The sequence below is a fragment of the Gorilla gorilla genome, chromosome 4, assembly GCF_029281585.2.
Source record: "Gorilla gorilla gorilla isolate KB3781 chromosome 4, NHGRI_mGorGor1-v2.1_pri, whole genome shotgun sequence".
Classification (NCBI taxonomy): domain Eukaryota; kingdom Metazoa; phylum Chordata; class Mammalia; order Primates; family Hominidae; genus Gorilla; species Gorilla gorilla.
This window is the reverse complement of record NC_073228.2, coordinates 40966145-40987648: the sequence shown is the minus strand read 5'-3', so window position 1 is coordinate 40987648 and position 21504 is coordinate 40966145. Positions and strand designations below refer to the sequence as shown.

Sequence of the window (21504 nt, the reverse complement as noted above, 5' to 3'; positions counted from 1 at the left end):
TCTTGCTCTGTCACCCAGGCTGGAGTGCAGTGGTGCCATCTCAGCTAACTGCAACTTCCATCTCCTGGCTTCAAGCAATACTCCTGCTTCCAAGCAATACTCCTGCCTCAGCCTCTGCGTAGCTGGGACTACAGGCATGGGCTACCACGCCCAGCTAATTTTTTTGTATTTTTAGTAGAGACGGGGTTTCACCATGTTGGCCAGGATGGTCTTGAACTCCTGACCTCAAGCGATCTGCCTGTCTTGGCCTCCCAAAGTGCTGGGATTACAGGTGTGAGTCACTGCACCCAGTCCAGAAATTCTTATATTAGGCACCTCTTGTGTTACGGATAAAATGCTGTTTTAAAGAACATACAGCATTATGTTTACCAAGTAACACTTAAGATGCTGTGCTATCAAACTGCTAACAAAAAATTTTACCACTATTTTGCTTTTTATTTATTTTTTTTTTTTGAGACGGAGTCTGGCTCTGTTACCCAGGCTGGAGTGCAGTGGCATGATCTTGGCTCACTGCAGCCTCCGCCTCCCAGGTTCAAGCAATTCTTGTGTCTCAGCCTCCCGAGTAGCTGGGATTACAGGCATGAGCCACCATGCCTGGCTAATTTTGGTATTTTTAGTAGAGATGTGGTTTCACCTTGTTGGCAAGGCTGGTCTCCAACTCCTGACCTCAGGTGAACCCAGCACTTTGGGAGGCCGAGCTGGGATTACAGGCGTAAGCCACTGCACCCAGCCCAGAAATTCTTATCTTAGGCACCTTTTGTGCTATGGATAAAATACTATTTTAAAAAACATACAGCATTATGAAGATGCTGTGCTACTAAACTGCTACCAAAAATTTTTACCACTATTTTGCTTATTTACAACTCCTTTCTGCCTAATAGGAGACACCTAATAAGGGACACACAGTTTCACATCTGCTTTGTTGCTTAGCGACCAAGTTCAGCTTCAGAAGATGGATACCACAGAATACGACAATTCCAAAAAGACCTACCTTTGTGGAATGATTCAAGCTTCAGAATTTTTCATGTTTTATTATGACTACTGAGGCTTTTTATCTATATCACTTTAAATAAATATGGCAGAGAGAAAAGAGATTTTTTTTTAAGTGATGTGACAGGTCTTGGATTGGCAAGGCTATTATCTCCAAAGAGAAATCTCGTTTCTTTAGTTTCCTTTCACAGGAAAGTACGAGCAATAAAAATATTTCAAAGCGAATACATACTTTGAGTCATTTCCTTCAAACAAATTAAAACAGATAAACTTAGAGATTACAAAATGGAATGTTGTCTTTCACAAACGTGTGCACATTTTCTCCTTTCTTGTTCTAAGTAGATCTTAAACTTCTTGGAATCATAAACTCTTTTGAGTATATTGTGAAAACAGATCTTATACCCAGAAAGATAAATAGGTAAAACTCAAAGCTATATACATTTATCAGTGCATCTTCAAGTTCTAAAAGAAATCAAGCAGGATTTTTCCCCATTTATAAACACTATTGAGGTTGATTTTGTAAAAATAATTTTTTATCCTCTTGGAAATCCCTTCTTTTTTTTTTTTTTTTTTTTGAAACAGAGAGTCTCACTCTGTCACCCAGGCCGGAGTGCGGTGGTGCAATCTCAGCTCACTGCAACCTCCACCTCTTGGGTTCAAGCAGTTCTCGTGCTTCAGCCTCTGGAGTAGCTGAATCACCATAGCTGAATCAGGCATGCATCACCACACTCAGCTAATTTTTGTATTTTTGGTAGAGACAGGGTTTCAGTATGTTGGCTGGGCTGGTCTCAAACTCCTGACCTCAGGTGATCTGCCTGCGTCGGCCTCCCAAAGCGCTGGGATTACAGGTGTGAGCCACCACACCCGGCCGAAAATCCCAATTTTAAATGTGTATTAAGTCTTGGTTTGGAAACGTACAGCTGCCATCCTCATTTAAAATGCTAATCACAGCCATGTGCAGTGGCTCATTCCTGTAATCCTAGCACTTTGGGAGGCTGAGGTGGGCAGACTGCCAGAGCTTAGGAATCTGAGACCAGCCTGAGCAACATGGTGAGACCCCATCTCTACTGAAAACACGATAAAAAAAAAAAAAAAATTAGCCAGGCATGGTGGCATGCACCTGTAGTCATAGCTACTCGGGAGGCTGAGGCACAAGAATCGCTTGAACCCAGGAGGTGGAGGCTGTAATGAGCCGACATCCCACCACTTCACTCCTGCCTGGGCAATGGAGCAAGACTCTGTCTCCAAAAATTACAGGCTCATGCCTATAATCCCAGCACTTTGGGAGGCCAAGGTGGGTGGTCAGGAGTTCAAGATCAGCCTGGCCAAGATGGTGAAACTCAGTCTCTACTAAAAACACAAAAGTTAGCTGGGTGTGGTGGCAGGTGTGTGTAATCCCAGCTACTTGGGAGGCTGAGGTAGGAAAATTGCTTGAACCCAGGCGGCAGAAGTTGTAGTGAGCTGAGATGGCGCCACTGCACTCCAGCCTGGGTGACAGAGTGAGACTCCGTCTCAAAAAATAAATAAAATAATAAAATAAAAAATAAAATGCTAATCACTAATATGCAACAAAAATAAAAGTTCCTCATTTCTGATAAGACATCCCTAATAGCTTACACAGGGCACTGAAAGCTGAGTAGGATAAATGTAATACTAACTTTCAAAGAATAATCAAGAATCAAGAAAAAGTAACAAGTCACTGGAAGTTTCTAAATTGCTATCCAAGAAAAATATCCATCAAATAGTCTAGTTTTGGGCCACTGTTTTGAGAAATATCCCTGACAATATAGGTAACCTCATAAACAGAAGTTGCTGTAGGGTAGAATAGCTCAGAAAGCAGAACACTCATAATTACAAAAATACTTCAGAAATGGCATAGCTCTATATAGCAATTAGCAATCACGTGAAAGTGGGAATCATTGATATAAGAATTTATGAATGAGAAAACAGGAATAGAAACAGAGACGGTGTCATGAAATTCAAACAGATGCCAAAATACAGCTCTTGGCAGAAAAAGGTTTGGATTCGTGGTCCTAGTAAGAGTCCTCTTTTTTCCTGGATGAAGGCTGGAGGTATAGCATAAGGGAAGTAATGAGAATAGTTTCTTTGTCTCTATACCTAACCTTTTCATACTATCAACGAAATACTTAGGCAATGAGTGGCATGGGTTACACTAAAAAGAAAGTTCTCAGGGCTTTCTGCTTCCCTTCTACGTTCAGAGATTTTAGTTGGGCTGGTAGCACATGAGTTCTGCTGAACCTCATTACTAGGTTTGTATAGTACAAGCATGGCTGACCTTCTTTATTGTTTAATTTAATTTTTAATTTTCATTTACTTATTTTTTAGAGACGAGGTGTTGTTCTGTCATCCAGGCTGGAAGTGAAGTGGTACAATCATGGCTCACTGCAGCCTCGACTTCCTGGGCTCAAGCGATCCTCCCACCTCAGCCTTCTGAGTAGCTGGGACTACAGGCATGTGCCACTATACCCAGCTAAATTTTTTTTATTTCTTATTTTTAGTAGAGACAAGGTCTCACCATGTTGCCCAGCCTGGTCTCGAATTCCTGAGCTCAAGCGATCCTCCTGCCTCAGCCTCCCAAAGTGCTGGGATTATAGGCATGAGCGACCATGCCTGGCCCTGACCCTCTTTTTAAAGTCTTCTTGATTTACTTCAAAGAAACATGTCTGCCTTCTACTTCTATAATTTCCACTTAACACACTAACTGAGATAACATAAAAATAGGAAACATCCCAGTCCGTCACTTTGTAGTCAAAGAAAAACTTGTCATAGTTAAGAGACTAGGAAAAAGCTGTTGTAATAGTTAAGCCACACACCTATTCACAATGCCTATTCTCCAAATGTTAGGCAGTTAGGCAGCATGATGATATTTACTACAAACTAGGTAATGTCATTCATAAGATTTATTCTTAGATAAAATAACATGTTAAATATAAAACTAAAACTCTTTGCCCACCCATCCAATAGGAGTACTCACTGTACGAGAGCCATCAAAGACGTATCATAAACATTTACAGTGTAACACACTAAGTGCTATAATGAAAGCAGAGAGGAAGAAGTGACTAAATCTGCTTTAAAAAAGGGAAGTCGAGGCTGGGCACGGTGGCTCACGCCTGTAATCTCAGTACTTTGGGAGGCCAAGGTGGGCAGATCACGAGATCAGGAGATCGAGACCAACCTGGCTAACACGGTGAAACCTCGTCTGTACTAAAAATACAAAAAAAATTAGCCGGACTTGGTGACGGGCGCCTGTAGTCCCAGCTACTCAGGAGGCTGAGGTAGGAGAATGGCGTGAACTTGGTCGGCAGAGCTTGCAGTGAGCCGAGATCGTGCCACTGCACTCCAGCCTGGGCGACAGAGTGAGACTCCGTCTCAAAAAAAAAAATGGGAGGTGGGCACAGTTGCTCATGCCTGTAATCCCAGCACTTTGGGAGGCCAAGGCAGGTGGGTCATGTGGTCAAGAGATGGAGACCACTCTGGCCAACATGGTGCAACCCCGCATCTACTAAAAATACTAAAATTAGCCAGGCGAGGTGGCACCCGCCTGTAGTCCCAGCTACTCGGAAGGCTGAGGCAGGAGAATCGCTTGAACCTGGTAGGCAGGGGTTGCGGTGAGCGAGATTGCGCCACTGCACTCCAGCTTGAGCAACAGAGGGAGATTCTGTCTCAAAAACAAAACAAAACAAAAAAAAACACACACACAAAAAAAACAGAAGTTGAGCCAGGCACGGTGGCTCATGCCTGTAATCCCAGCACTTTGGGAGGCCGAGGCAGGTGGACCACCTGAGGTCAGGAGTTCGAGACCAGCCTAGCCAACATGGTGAAGCCCTGTCTCCACTAAAAATACAAAAATTAGCTGGGCCTGGTGGTGGGCGCCTGTAATCCCAGCAACTTGGAAGGCTGAGGCAGGAGAATCACTTGAACCCGAGAGGTAGAGGTTGCACTGAGGTGAGACTGTGCCATTGCACTCCAGCCTGGGCAACAAGAGTGAAACTCTGTCTCAAAAAAACAAAAAAACAAACAAAAAAGAAGTCGACAGGTGCACCGAAATCTCGGAAATCACCACTAAAGAACTTATCCATGTAACCAAAAACTACCTGTTCCCCAAAAAATATTGAAATAAAATTATATAATTATATATGTGTATATCTACTTATTATATGTATATATATACATTTTATTTTATATAAATATACATATATAAATATATATATATATGTATATACACACTTTTTTTTTTTTTAATATGGAGTCTCGCTCTGTGACCCAGTTGGAGTGCAGTGGCATGATCTTGGCTCCCTGCAACCTCTGCCTACCAGATTCAAGCAATTCTCCCTGCCTCAGCCTCACGAGTGGCTGGGATTACAGGCGCCCACCACCACGCCCAGCTAATTTTTTGTATTTTTAGTAGAGACAAGGTTTCACCATGTTGGCCAGGCTGGTCTCGAACTCCTGACCTCAGGTGATCCACCTGCCTTAGCCTCCCAAAGTGCTGGATTACAGGCGTGAGCCACCGTGCCCGGCCATATATACTATTTTTTTAAAAAGAGAGAAGTCATTTTAGCTTACTCTAAAAGGAATGGTTTGCCTAAAACCTTTACTGAGATAAAGACATTCCAGGCAGAGGTCACAGCACATGCAAACGTCTAAAGATCATGGCATGCCCAGGTAACTACAATTCACCATTAAATTTTGAGTCGACGTAAAGGTAAACTATAAACCAAAGAATAAGTTGAGAATCTCTCTGATTCACAAAGTGAGTAAAAAAGATTCCACTTGGCCAGGTGCGGTGGCTCACGCCTGTAATCCCAGCACTTTTGGGAGGCCAAGGCAGGCAGATCTTGAGGTCAGGAGTTCAAGACCAGCCTGGCCAACATGGCAAAACCCCATCTCTACTAAAAATACAAAAATTAGCCAGGTGTGGTGGCAGATGCCTGTAATCCCAGGTACTGGGGAGGCTGAGACAGGAGAATTGCTTGAACCTGGGAGGCAGAGGTTGCAGTGAGCCGAGTCCAGCCTGGGCAACAGAGTAAGACTCCATCTCAAAAAAAAAGATTACATTCATCCATCCATCTTTTCAAAACACAACTTGAGCCCCTATTGTTTTAAATATTCCAAAGTACTGGGAAATGTAGTAAGTTACAAGAGAGCCCTATGTTCTATTGATTGAAATTTAACAGAAGATGAAAGGTCTTAATCATGGGTAATTACATTTTATAAAAAAGATCGATTTACAAAAGATCTTGCATAATTCAACAGTCACCTAATTGAGGTTAAGGCTGATAAGAGATGGCTGATATTTCTGTTACTGCCTAGGTAATACCAACATAGGCTAACAGCACAACATTGGTTTACAGCTCAGTCAGGCTTGCATATAACATGATTTCTGAAGACTTTCTGAAATGAGAAGGTAACATTTCAAACTCTGAATATGAAATGAAACTTTTAAAAATCACATAGTTCAAGTCTGCATATAATGTAACCACACTGAAATTACATATGTGAACAAGAAAAAGCACAGGCCAGGCACGGTGGCTCATGCTTGTATAATCCCAGCACTTTGGGAGGCCAAGGAGGGCTCATCACTCAAGCTCAGGAGTTCGACACCAGCCTGGGCAATATGACTCTGTCTCCACGAAACCCTGTCTCCATGAAAAATATGAAAATTAGCCTGGTGTAGTGGTGTGCATCTGTAGTCCCAGCTACTCAAAGGCTGAGGTGGGAGGGGATCACCAAGCCCAGGAGGCAGAGGTTGCAGTGAGCTGAGAGTGAGCCACTGCACTCCAGCCTGGGCGACGGATCAAGACCCTGTATACAAAAAAAAAAGGAAACGAATGCTCATAAAAAGTCTAGGATAGTCATTACTGATTTAATGTGACTTAATTGCTTGCCAGTGGCATGACTTTATAAAGTTGGTCACCCTCTACTACGCTTGGCAAACCTTAGAATAACCACGATAGGGTTAGGCCAACAGCAAAATCGTGGCAGGAGAGGTGCAGCAGTTTTTTGGTTTTTTTTTTTCTGTTTTTTTGTTGTTGTTGTTTTTTGCATATTATAAAACCATATTAGCCCTGGAAATTCCAGCGAGTCCCCTCAGCACAAGCATTTGTCAGATCACTCAGGTATGTTGGTATAAAACGCACATACTCCTCCCCTTTTCTGTTTTTCTCACACACATACCCACTTTTTTTTTAAGGGCTAGGGGGATTAAGGGCCTGTGAATGAGCTTTTTCAGCAGGTATAATAACACATCTTCACTAAATACCCCTCTTCCCTTTCAATAACTAATAGGCCAGCAACAACATTAAAGTGACTTCAGACAACTCTCCTGGGAGCAACTAGACACCGTTAAAAAAAAAAAAAAAATCAGTGGACAATACAGACTTATGTCAGGATCTAAAAAGAGTAAGCTTTGTGATGAAGCAAAATGCTTTTAAGTCCAGATGGCTTATAGGGACTGTTTCGCCCCACTGTTCTGGGGAAAAACAAATGAATACTTTGAAAAGACAAGCTCCCAAAGTTAAAAAAAAAAAAAAAAAAATTCCCTAAAGGTTGTTGCTTGTTGGAGTAAAGATGCAGAAGAAAAAAGAAAGAAAAGAAAAAGAACAGCCATTTAAATACTTTGACTATAGTACTTGTCTAAAAAATAGTATCAAATAAAGGCCTGGCTTATTAAGTGTCCATCAAGATATTATATTAATTAGTTAAATGTAATTGTTTTTAAATGTAATTTCTTTTAAGAAATAAGACAGGATTGAAGACCATATTAAATAACACTCAAGGGATATAATCCCTTCCAAGTCCAAAATGTGGAAAATTTTTTAACACAAATGATTTGGTTTCTTCTACAATAAATGTCAAGTGGGGAAAAAAAGAAAAAAAGAACCATTATATATAAAGAGGAACTTGAGACATATTGAACCAAGTATAAATGTATAGACTCTCTTGTTTAGATACTGATTGAAAACAACCAACTACAAAACTACATTTAAGAGACAATTAGGGAAATATGAACACTTATTAAGTATTAAATATTATTACAGAGTAATTGTTTATAAGTTTTAGATGTGTTAATGGTGTTGTGGTTTTATTTGTTAAACAGCCCTATCTCCTAAAGATACAATGATATAGTCTTTGGTCTGGCTTAATATTATGGTGAAAAATTGGCTTGGCCAGGCACAGTGGCTCGCGCCTGTAATCTCAGTGCTTTGGGAGGCCAAGGTGGGAAGATCGCTTGAGGCCGAGAGTTTGAGAACAGCCTGGGGAACATAGAGAGACCCTTGTCTCTACAAAAAAAAAAAAAAAAGAAAGAAAAAGAAAAATTTAGCTGGACGTGGTGGCAGACACCTGTAGTTCTAGCTACTCAGGAAGCTAAACTGGGAGGATTGCTTTAGCCCAGGAGTTCTAAGCTGCAGTGAGCTATGATCACACCACTGCACACCTGCCTGGGCTACAGAGCAAGCAACTGTCTCTTAAAAAATTTTTTTTTCTGAAGAAAAAATATTGGCATTTTGTTGGTAACTGCTGAAGTTGAATGATGGGTATATGGGAGTTCAAATATATTCTACTATTCTCGGTAGTCATCAATGTTTAGATATTTCTGTAAAAAAAAAAAAAAAAGTTGACCAGGCATAGTGGCTCATGCTTGTAATCCCAGCACTTTGCGAGGCTGAGGTGGACAGATTGCTTGAGCTCAGGAGTTCGAGACAAGCCTAGGCAAAATAGCAAAACCCTCTTTTTAAAAAAACAAAAAAATGAAAATAAATTATTGGAATAAAAGTATCAGTGGTGTTTAATATGAAAAAAGTTTGTCCTGCCATTAAAAAGCAAATATGCAGAAAGGGGCATGTACAAAGACATTCATTGAAGGGCTATTTGTAACAGTTCACAACTGGAAGATAACTTAAATGTCTATCAACAGACAGTGGATAAGAAAATTATAATAGATCCGGCCGGGCATGGTGGCTCACGCCTGTAATCCCAGCACTTTGGGAGGTCGAGGCGGGTGGATCACAAAGTCAGGAGATCGAGACCGTCCTGGCTAACACGGTGAAACCCCGTCTCTACTAAAAAAATTAGCCAGGCGTGGTGGCGGGTGCCTCTAGTCCCTGCTACTCGGGAGGCTGAGGCAGGAGAATGGCATGAACCCAGGAGATGGAGCTCACAGTGAGCCGAGATTGCGCCACTGAACTCCAGCCTGGGTGACAGAGCAAGACTCCGTCTCAAAAAAAAAAAAAAAGGAAAATTATAATAGATCCATACTATGGAAAGTATGTAATAGAAAACTGGTGTGGTGTGTGATGATGGGACTGAAAACAGGAGGGTTGAGTGGAAGTCTAAAATCACTAGTTAGTAATATCCCTAGTAGGTAGACAGTCCCACACCAGACTGGCCAGGTGGCCTTCCTTGCTCACCCACACAGGAAATAAGAGGTTTGTTTTCTCAGTAAACTCAACCAGAAATTTTAGACTAGGAACACTCTAGGCACAGCCAGGCAGGTGCCAAATGACAAGTGGAATTACACGAAGGTCTAAAGTCTACGTACTAAACAGTAATAGGGCCTCCTTCCTGCCTTCACCCAGGTTGCAATAATGTAAATATCTAGGCTTACCTACCACTTCACCAGCCATCCCTCAAAGAGACTATCCTTCTCTGGAAAAACTCAAGTGTCTCTACGAAAGGACCATGGGATATTGAAATCTGGGTTGCCAAGAGGCAGTAAACTGTATCCAGGCACATAAAGCTTCCAACCCTCCTTTTTTAGTGTCTCACTTTTAAAACATGAAGGATAATTAAGAATTATAAGGCACTTTAAGTTCTAGCCTGAAAGAGAGAAACCAAAACTATAAGAAATAAAAATGGGACTCTGACGAAACAGACAAAGCAGGGAACAAATGAAAACTATAATTAATATACTCAGAGACCAAAGAAAAGTCATTGCTCCCATGGAACCAGAATAGTATGCTATTTTTAAAAGTAGTGAGGAGGGAAACAAAACAGGAAAGAGCACTTGGAAATTATTAAAGTATGAATTGATGAATCCAGCACTTTTTGTCTTTCTTATATACAAACTATACCTTAGGGTAACCAAACAGTTGATGAGGGGAAGTTTCCTTTACAAGAAAATTTAGCTGATAAATGTTGAAGGAATAACTGGATTGAAATAGCACCATTTCCCAACCCCTAATGATATAATAAGGAATATCCAGTTTTCCAGGTTGTCTCATATATGTTTTTACACTCATGATCCAAACAAGGTTCATACATTACATTTGGATAATATATCTCTTAAGTCTCTTTTAAACTCTGGATTCCCCAAGTAATGATCCTTTTCACCTAAGTGATGATCCTATAATGGAATACTATAAAACCATTAAAAATATATAGCTATGTACTTCCAGACATAGTTTATTGCCAGTTATCAGTGAATGAAACTGAATAGGCAATTCACAGAGAAGTAGAATCACCAGTAAATGTAAAACATGCTCAAGCACACTACTGATCTGACAAAAGCAAATTAAAATAAGAAGTGGTGGCCGGGCTGGGCGCGGTGGCTGACGCCTGTAATCCCAGCACTTTGGGAGGCCGAGGTGCATGGATCACGAGGTCAGGAGATCGAGACCACCCTGGCTAACACTGTGAAACCCCGTCTCTACTAAAAATACAAAAAAAATTAGCCGGGCGTGGTGGCGGGCACCTGTAGTCCCAGCTACCGGGAGGCTGAGGCAGGAGAATGGCAGGAACCCAGGAGATGGAGCTTGCAGTGAGCCGAGAACTCGCCACTGCACTCCAGCCTCGGGGACAGAGTGAGACTCCATCTTTAAAAAAAAAAAAAAAAAAAAAGTGGCAGCCAGGCACGGTGGCTCACGCCTGTAATCCCAGCACTTTGGGAGACCGAAGGGGCAGATCATGAGGTCAGGAGTTCAAGACCAGCCTGACCAACATGGTGAAACCCCGTCTCACTTGATCTTAGCCAAAGGCTGAGAAATGATGAAACCCCTTCTCTACTGAAAATACAAAAATGAGCCAGGCATGGTGGTGCGCACCTGTAGTTCCAGCTACTCGGGAGGCTGAGGCAGAAGAATCACTTGAACCTCGGAGGTGGAGGCTGCAGTGAGCCAAGATCGTGCCACTGCACTCCAGCCTGGGTGACAGAGTGAGATTCCATCTCCAAAAAAAGAAAAAAATGTGTGTATATATATAGTGATATATATATATATAGTGATATATATATAGTGATATATATATAGTGATATATATATAGTTATATATATAGTGATATATATAGTGATATATATATAGTGATATATATAGTGATATATATATAGTGATATATATAGTGATATATATAGTGATATATATAGTGATATATATATAGTGATATATATATAGTGATATATATAGTGATATATATATAGTGATATATATATAGTGATATATATAGTGATATATATAGTGATATATATATAGTGATATATATAGTGATATATATAGTGATATATATAGTGATATATATAGTGATATATATAGTGATATATATATAGTGATATATAGTGATATATATAGTGATATATATATAGTGATATATATAGTGATATATATATAGTGATATATATAGTGATATATATATAGTGATATATATAGTGATATATATATAGTGATATATATAGTGATATATATATAGTGGTATATATAGTGATGTATAGTGAGATATATAGTGAGATATACAGTGATATATATAGTGATATATATAGTGATATATACATATAGTGATATATATAGTGATATATACATATAGTGATATATATAGTGATATATACATATAGTGATATATATAGTGATATATACATATAGTGATATATATAGTGATATACATATAGTGATATATAGTGAGATATATATAGGGAGATATATAGAGATATATAGTGACATATATATAGTGACATATATATAGTGATATATATATATATATATATATATATAGTGATATATATATAAAGTGGTTTCACACCTGTAATCCCAGAACTTTGGGAGGCTGAGGTGGGTGGATCATTTGAGGTTAGGAGTTCGAGACCAGCCTGGTCAACATGGTAAAACCCTGACTCTACTAAAAACACAAAAATCAGCCAGACGTGGAGGAGGCATGTGCTTGTAGTCCCAGCTACTTGGGAGGCTGAGGCAGCAGAATTGCTTGAACCCAGGAGGCGGAGGTTGCAGTGAGCCAAGATTGCTCCACTGCACTCCAGCCTGGGTGACAGAGTGAGACTCTGTCTCAAAAAAAAAAACAAAAAAAAAGAAAGAAAGAAGTGGTTTCAACCACATCAGACAGGCAACAGAAACCAAAAAGTCTGATAGTGCCAAGTGCTGGCAAAGATACAAGAAAATAAGAAGTCTTTTATACTACTGATAGGAATATAAATCACTGCACTCCTTTGACAAGCAATGTTACCTTATCTAGTTAATTTTACAAATAAGACCTGACATCCTATTTCTAAAATATATACTTTGAGAAGATCTTACATATGCACCGAATGTTACTGCAACAACATTTGTAATAAATAATGTGGTAATGAAGAATGGATAGTGGTATATTCATGTCATCGATGGAATACACAGCAGTTAAAAGGAAAGAATTAGATCATATGTATATCAACATGGACAGATCAACAGGTAAAAAAAAATAAAATGCAAGATTATATAAGAATGTAACAGTGTGATATTGTGAAATACGTATTTGGTCTCTGACCCAGTTTCCTAACATATAATTCCTAAAATATAATTCCTAAAATCCTTAGAATCTCCAGAGATGTCTTTTTGTATGTTAATGGGTAGATTCATGGCTGGCAGCCCCTACATAGCTTAAGGATGGGAGCTGGTCATTGGAAAGACCAAAAGCATAATTAGAGGGTTAGGACTTTCAGCCCACCCCACACAACCCCCCAGGAGGGGAAAGGGGCTGAAGGTGAAGTTGATCACCAATGACCAATGGCTTCATACCTACGTAGTGACGCCTCCATAAAAACTCAAAAGAACAAGGTTGAGAGATCTTCCAGATAGCTGAACACATGGAGGTTCCTGCAGGGTGACATGTACAGGGAGGGCATGGAAGCTCTGCACCACTACCCCCATACCCTGCTTTACGCATCTTTTCATCTACATCCTTTGTAACAGTAAACATAACTGCTTCCCCAGGTTCTGCAAACCACTCAGCAAGTCAACTGAACCTGAGGAGGGGGTTGTGGGAACCCCAGTTTATAGCCAGTTGAGACTGTACTGGACACAGAGGATTCATCAAAAATAAAAGACAGTAGCTGGGCAAGGTGGCACATGACTGTAATCCCAGTGATTCAGAGGCTGAGGCAGGAAGACAGCTTGCACCCAGGAATTCAAGATCAGCTGGGCAACACAGCAAGACCTTCATCTCATAAAGAAAAAAAATTATGGTATCTATATTATATATACACACACACATATACATATATATGTACATATATATATATGGCAGGTTGGTCAGAAGCACAGGTAAAATAACCTGAGGCTTGAGATTGGCATAAGTGTTGTCGGTAGTCTTGGGGACTGAGACCTCAAACTGTGGGATCTGACACTATCTCAAGTAGACAGTGTCAGTATTAAGTTAGAGGACACCTAGCTGGTGCCTGATGCAGAACTGATTGCTTGCTGGTAGGGAAAACCACTCCCATATTTTTTATTTGTTTGCTTTTTAAGATAGGGTCTCACTCTGTCGCCTGGGTTGGAGTGCAGGTGACACGATCCCAGCTCACTGCAACCTTGACCTTCAGGGCTCACTGCAACCTCGACCTTCAGGGCTCAAGCAATCCTCCTGCCTCAACCTTCCAAGTAGTTGGGACTACAGGCACATGCCACCATGCTCAGCTAATTTTTGTATTTTTTGTAGAGACGGGGTTTCATCATGTTGCTCAGGCTGGTTTCAAACTCCTGGGCTCAAGCAATCCACCTGCCTCAGCCTCCCAAAGCGCTGGGATTATAGGCATGAGCCACCGCACCTGCCCTACCCCACGTATTTGGTCACAGAAGTCTTCTGTGTTATGTGTGGGTTTTTTTTCAGGTCTGAGAATGTGCCAATGTTGTAACAAGGTTCAAGGGTGGCATATCTCACACACCTGCATGAACACCCAATCACCATGCTCATGAACTACAAAAACAGCGGGCTGATTGTTTTTGGTGTGAGAGCAGAAGACAGACAGTTCATGGTTTTTTTTTTCCACTCTTAAGCAATGGTTTCTGAATTAGAGGGAAGGGTGAGACAGTTATAATCACAAACACCCTGAGTGATTTTTTTTCCAAACACACAGGCCCTGCCTAGCGGCACTTCTTCCAACCAGTCTCACAAGCCTGTGGGGGTAAATGGGTTTTTACTTACTTACTTACTTACTTACTTACTTACTTACTTACTTATTTATTTATTTATTTATTTATTTATTTATTTATTTGAGACGGAGTTTCACTCTTGTTGCCCAGGTTGGAGTGCAGTGGTGTGATCTCGGCTCACTGCAACGTCTGCCTCCAGGGTTCAACCGATTCTCCTAACTCAGCCTCCCCAGTAGCTGAGATTACAGGCATCTGCCACCACGCCAGACTAATTTTCTGTATTTTTAGTAGAGACGGGGTTTCTCTGTGTTGTCAGGCTGGTCTGAACTTCTGACCTCAGGTGATCCACCCCCCTCGGCCTCCCAAAGTGCTGGGATTATAGGCATGAGCCACTGTGCCCGGCCGGATGGCTTTAAAGAATTGGTTACTTTGGGCCGGGCACAGTGGCTCACGCCAGTAATCCCAGCAACTTGGGAGGCCAAGGCGGGCGGATCACAAGGTCAGGAGATCAAGACCATCCTGGCCAACATGCTGAAACCCGGTCTCTACTAAAAATACAAAAATCAGCCGAGTGTGGCGGCGCTTGCCTGTGGTCCCATCTGCTGGGGAGGCTGAGGCAGAAGAACTGCTTGAACCCAGGAGGCAGAGGCTGCAGTGAGCTGAGATAGTGCCACTGCACTCCAGGCTGGGTGACAGAGCGAGACTCCGTCTCAAAAAAAAAGAATATGATGTACCATTACTACAGTGAAAATTGGCCAGGCGTGGTGGCTCATGCCTGTAATCCCAACACTTTGAGAGACCGAGGTGGGCAGATCACCTAAGGTCAGCAGTTTGAGACCAGCCTGACCAACATGGAGAAACCCCGTCTCCAATAAAAATACAAAATCAGCCAGGCGTGGTGGCGCATTCCTATAATCCCAGCTACTTGGGAGGCTGAGGCAGGAGAATCGCTTGAACCCAGGAGGCGGAGGTTGCAGTGAGCCGAGATAGCGCCATTGCACTCCAGCCTGGGCAATAAGAGCAAAACTCTGTCTCAAAAAAAAAAAAAAGGAAAAAAAATACAGTGAAATAGTATGTTCAAAGTAACTTGTGACATCATCTCAGCACGCAAAAAGTTTCAGATTTTGAAGCATTTCAGATTTCAGATTTTCAGACTAGGAATGCTCTACCTGTGTTATGATGTTTGCTACATCAGCCAAGTGATGCCTTACTAACTTTGTTACACAATTATGTGCTTCTGTAGGTATATGGCCAACATCTTACATTTCTGACTTTAATTTACAGATCTTCAATCCTGACACTGTGGTTTTTGCTTCAACTCTTGACTCTGTTATGAAAATATTCTTCTATTATTAAAAAAAAAAACAACTAGAAATTGTTATCTTAAAAAAGACCCGGCCAGGCGCAGTCGCTCACGCCTGTAATCCCAGCACTTTGGGAGGCCGAGACAGGTGGATCACCTGAAGTCAGGACTTCGAGACCAGCCTGGCCAAAAAGACAAAACCTTGTCTCTACCAAAAATAAAAAAATTAGCCAGGCATTGTGGAAGGCACCTGTAACTCCAGCTACTCAGGAGCCTGAGGCAAGACAATCACTTGAACCTGGGAGGCGGGAGTTGCAATGAACTGAGATTGTGCCACTGCACTCCAGCCTGAGCAACAGAGTGAGACTCTGTCTCCAAAAAAATAAAAATAAAATAAGGGTAAATAAGCACTTTGCACTTAAATGTTTCTTCAGCAAGCCAAGATAACAAACTTTAATGCTTGAGACATTTGATTTGGCTGCTGAGAATTCTGTTTAATTCCTGGCCCTTGCCTAGGTTAAGGATGGTTAAAACTGAGCCAATTACGGACTGAATTCCTATCCCAAGATAAAAGTATTTTTTAAAGAGTTAAAACTAGGGTCGGGCACAGTGGCTCACACCTATAATCCCAGCACTTTGGGAGGCCAAGGTGGGCAGACTGCTTGAGCCCAGAAGTTTCAGACCAGCCTGGGCAACATGGTGAGATCCTGTCTCTACAAAAATTACAAACATTAACTGGACATGGTGGTGTCTGGCTTGATGCCTATAATACTTGTGACAGTACCTACAGTACCTGCTACTTGGGAGGCTGAGGTGGAAGAATCACATGAGACTGAAGTCAAGGCTGCAGTGAGCCATAATCGTGCCACTGCACTCCAGTCTAGGACAGAGAGACCCTGCCTTCAAAAAAAATGGCCAGGTGCAGTGGCTCACATCTGTAATCTGGTACTTTGGGACGCCAAGGCGGGAGGATCAACTGAGGTTGGGAGTTCCAGACCAGCCTGACCAACATGGAGAAACCCTCTCTCTACTAAAAATACAAAATTAGCCAGGCATGATGGTGCATGCCTGTAATCCCAGCTACTTGGGAGGCTGAGGCAAGAGAATCGCTTGAACCCGGTGGGGCAGAGGTTGCGGTGAGCCAAGATTGCGCCATTGTACTCCAGCCTGGGCAATAAGAGCAAAACTCCGTCTAAAAAAAAAAAAGTTAAAACTAAACAAAGCCAAAAATCAGTGTGTAATTTCTGCCAAATGTGTCCAAATTACATCAAACAAGTTCAAATGGACTATTTTCACAGAGAAACCATAGGCAATCGTCTTTTTAAAAGTGACCCTTATGGGGCTGGGCACAGTGGCTCATGCCTGTAATCCAAGCATTCAGGGAGGCCAAGGCAGGCGGATCACGACGAGGTCAAGAGATCAAGACCATCCTGGCCAACATGGTGAAACACCGTCTCTACTAAAAATACAAAAATTAGCTGGGCTTGGTGGCGCACACCTGTAGTCCCAGCTACTTGGGAGGCTGAGGCAGGAGAATTGCTCAAACCCAGGAGGCAGAGGTTACAGTGAGCCGAGATCGCACTACTGCACTCCAGCCTGAGTGACACAGTGAGATTCTGTCTCAAAAAAAAAAAAAAAAAAATTACCTTTCTGGTTTGATGCTACACTTTGAAAAAACTGCTTAACCTTTAAAAAGGTATTTGTTTTGCCATCATCTGATGCCTGGCAAAAAATAAAAATAGAAAACAAACAAACAAAAAAGGTATTTGTTTCTGACAGGTAGCAGTAACAAAATGTGGCTAGGCTAGAACAGGTAACTGAAAGAAAATTCAAAATTGAGGAGTATATAATTAAAACTAGAAATTTGATTTATACCATAATAGTCCTTTTTTTTTTTGGGGGGGGCGGGGGAGGGATGGAGTTTCACTATTGTTGCCCAGGCTGGAGTGCAATGGTGCAACCTCAGCTCACTGCAATCTCCACCTCCCAGGTTCAAGCAATTCTCCTGTCTCAGCCTCCGGAGTAGCTGGGATTATAGGCACCCGCCACCATGCCTGGCTAATTTTTTGTATTTTCAGTAGAGACGGGGTTTCACCATGTTGGCCAGACTGGTCTCAAACTCCTGACCTCAGGTGATCTTCCCTCCTTGGCCTCCCAAAGTGCTGGGATTATAGGCATAAACCACCGCGCCTGGCCTATACCATAATAGTCTAGCGCAGGCTTTTAACCAATATGGATTTCCACGCCCCCAAAAATAATTGTTTATTTTTCTTTAGAACAAATGTTTTCTTCAGAAATAAATGTTGTTTTACTCACCATTTTATCTGTTACTCTAAGGTACTGTTGAATCCTGATTAGAAAGGTCTAACATGGGCCATGCACAGTGGCTCACATTTGTAATCCTAGCATTTTGGGAGGCCAAGGTGGGAGAACTGCCTGAGCTCAGGAATTTGATACCAGGCTGAGCAACATGGTGAAACCCCGTCTCTAAAATACAAAAAACATAAAATACTAAAATACAAAAAATTAGCCAGGCATGGTGGCACACGCCTGTAGTCCCAGCTACTTGGAAGGCTGAGGCACGAGAATCGCTTGAACCTAAAGGCCAGAGGTTACAGTGAGCCAAGATCATGACTCTTCACTCCAGCCTGGGTGACAGCGTGAGACTCTGTGTGCAAAAAAAAAAAAAGAAAAAAAGAAAAAAATAGAAATGTCTAACATAAGAGAAGAAACAAAGAGTTAAAATTAAGTTTTGGCACTTAATCTTCATTTGTATGGAAATTTTTTTTTTTTTTTGAGGTGGAGTCTCGCTCTGTCACCCAAGGCTGCAGTGCAGTGGCATGATCTTCATTCACTGCAACCTCCACCTCCTGGGTTCAAGCGATTCTCCTGCCTCAGCCTCCCCAGTAGCTGAGATTACAGGTGTGCACCACCACACCTGGTTAATTTTTTGTATTTTTAGTAGAGATGGGGTTTTACCAGGTTGGCCAGGCTGGTCTCGAACCCCTGACCTCAAATAATCTGCCCATCTCGGCCTCCCAAAGTGCTGAGTTACAGGCATGAGCCACTGCACCTGGCATTATTAATATTGTCACTATTATTTTTAGAGATGGGGTCTCGCTATGTTGCCCAGCTGGCCTTGAATCCTAGGCTCAATCTCTTGAGTAGCTGGGACTTCAGGCGTGTGTTGCTATACCCGGCTTGAATTCCTACAATACTTCTGAAAGTAATTCCAATGATCTTAACATTTAGATTTTTTAAATGCACAAATATTTACAGAATAGTATGTATAAGGCAATGTAGGTAAAGTGTCTGAAATAAGTCTGAAATAATTATACCCAGGAGAAGTCATGGTTTTTCGGTATATGCAAAAGTGAAAGGACTTATTGAAAAACTTTTTGGAAGTTTTAGCATAACTTGGCACCAGAAGTAGGAACGATAATTTGAATGCACAAAGAGAACTTTAAATGGTTAGTCTTAGCAATTTGACCTTTAGCATATTCATCCATCCAACCAACAAATTTCTGTTAATTATCTACTGCATCCTAGTTGGTGGGAGAATAAAAGCAATAGGTTAGTTTGACACAGCACTGAAAGTGCTACAAGAGGGCAAGAGGACAGTAAGCTGTGGAAGGATATAAAATGTGCCCAATCCACACTCGGGTGTTAAGGCTTTCCAGAATTGAAACCTGAAAGATAAATAAAATAAGGCAACAGAAAAGAAGAGAAAGTGAGTGCCAAGCAAAGGGACAGCTTTTAGGAAGGCCTGGAGAGAGAATACTTTTTACAAACCAAATTCAAAATGTTCACTGTGGCTCAAAAAGAAACAGATGAGACTGACAAGATTGGGGCAGCCAGATCACAAGGTCTTGTATGTTAGGAACTTAAGTCATTTTCAAGAGCTTTAGAAAGAGCAACTGGCCAGGCACGGTGCCTCACATCTGTATTCTCAGCATTTTGAGAAGCTGAAGTGAGAGGACCACTTGAGCCCAGGAATTTGAGAAAAAGCCACTAAGGGCTTGTGGAATGATCTGATCAGATTTCCATTTTGGAGACATGGGCGGTTTATAGGTTGGCCATACTGGAAGCAGAAAAATCAGTTATGGACTAGTTTTAGTTGTCCATTCATCTATTCAGAAAAATTGCCCTGGCACTTTCAACGTGCTAGCTACTGGGATATAGTGGTGAATGACAAACTTCCAGGTCTATGGAGTTTGCATTCAGGGTGAGCGATATTGGTGTCCTGTACCAGAGTAGTATAAATGGATTTAGAAAGCAATGAGATTCCAGCAATATTTAAAAGATGAAAACAAAAGAAAGTAGCAATGGGAATGAGGAAGAGTTAGGGATGGTAACCTGATTTCTGGCCAGGTAGATGGTGGTATCCTTCATGAAGATAGGGAAGAAAAGAGAACCAGGTTTGGGAAATAAGTTCAGTTTTGGACACGCTGGGAGATATTCACGCCCAATAAACAATCATAAGATGAATCTGAAACTCCAGAGAGAGATCTGGCCTTAAGGTAGGCTATCAGTTCCATGAGAGAAGGACCTTGTCTGTTTTACTCACCACTGTATGCCCAATGGGCACAGTATCATGCACATAGTTGGCACTCAATGAAAGTATCTGTAAGGCCAGGCGTGGTGGCTCACACCTGTAATTCTAGCACTTTGGGAGTCCAAGGTGGACGGATCACCCAAGGTCGCGAGATCAAGACCAGTCTGACCAACATGAAGAAACACCATCTCTACTAAAACTACAAAATTAGCCAGGTGTGGTGGCGCTTGCCTGTAATCCCAGCTACTCCAGAGGCTGAGACAGGAGAATCGCTTGAACCCGGGAGGTGGAGGTGATGGCGAGGCGAGTTCACACCATTGCACTCCAGCCTGGGTAACAAGAGCAAAACTCCATCTCAAAAATAAATAAATAGGCCAGGTTGCAGTGGCTCACGCCTGTAATCCCAGCACTTTGGGAGGCCAAGACGGGTGGATCACGAGGTCAGGAGATCAAGACCAACCTGACTAACATGGTTAAACCCCGTCTTTACTAAAAATACAAAAAAATTAGCTGGGCGTGGTGGCAGGCGCCTGTAGTCCCAGCTACTCGGGAGGCTGAGGCAGGAGAATGGTGTGAACTGGGGAGGCAGAGCTTGCAGTGAGCCGAGATCGCGCCACTGCACTCCAGCCTAGGCGACTGAGCGAGACTCCGTCTCAAAAATAAATAGATAAATAAATAAATAAATAAATAAATAAATAAATAAAATCTGTTAGATGAGTAGGTTAAACATTTTGTAATAATCAACAAATGGTAAATTGAACCCCTGGGAATAGAAATTCTTAGAAAGAATGCCCAGGAGCACAACATTCATCTGAGTAAGAAGAATCCACAGAATGGTCACGTAGGTAAGAGGAAAGCCAAGGAATTTCAAAGTCAAACAAACTAAATGTAATGTTTCTCAAAGGAAGAAGTAGCCAAAAAACACTGCTGAGACATCAAGTATGAGAAGGAATAAGATAGAAAACAAGACAGGCATTTATGAGAGCTAACTTTTCTGAATGTTCAAGAATAATGAGTAGGAGACACTCTGAATATGTATCTAAAGTTTCAGATCTAAATAATTATCTCATGAGACGAAATGAATTATTTGCTGAAAGAGCACCTTAACCTTTTCTTCTTCCCTTTTCTTCCCCAGTAGCTTGAAAAAACACTTAAAGCTCAGCCGGGCGCAGTGGCTCAAACCTGTAATCCCAGCACTTTGGGAGGCCGAGGTGGGCGGATCACGAGGTCAGGAGATCGAGGCCATCCTGGCTAACACGGTGAAACCTCGTCTCTACTAAAAATACAA

The 21504-nt window shown here is 41.7% G+C and overlaps 1 protein-coding gene and 1 non-coding gene across 5 annotated transcripts in view; both read right to left on the bottom strand.

Annotated features, from left to right (window-relative positions):
- The window catches only part of SPAG9 (sperm associated antigen 9), a 155517-nt gene that overhangs the window by 118785 nt on the left and 15228 nt on the right, over window positions 1-21504 (bottom strand). The gene's annotated exons all lie outside the window — the stretch shown is intronic.
- On the bottom strand, window positions 14090-14194 carry LOC115934873 (small nucleolar RNA U13). Its single transcript, XR_004070610.1, has one exon. It is a non-coding gene; the product is annotated as a small nucleolar RNA U13 (small nucleolar RNA).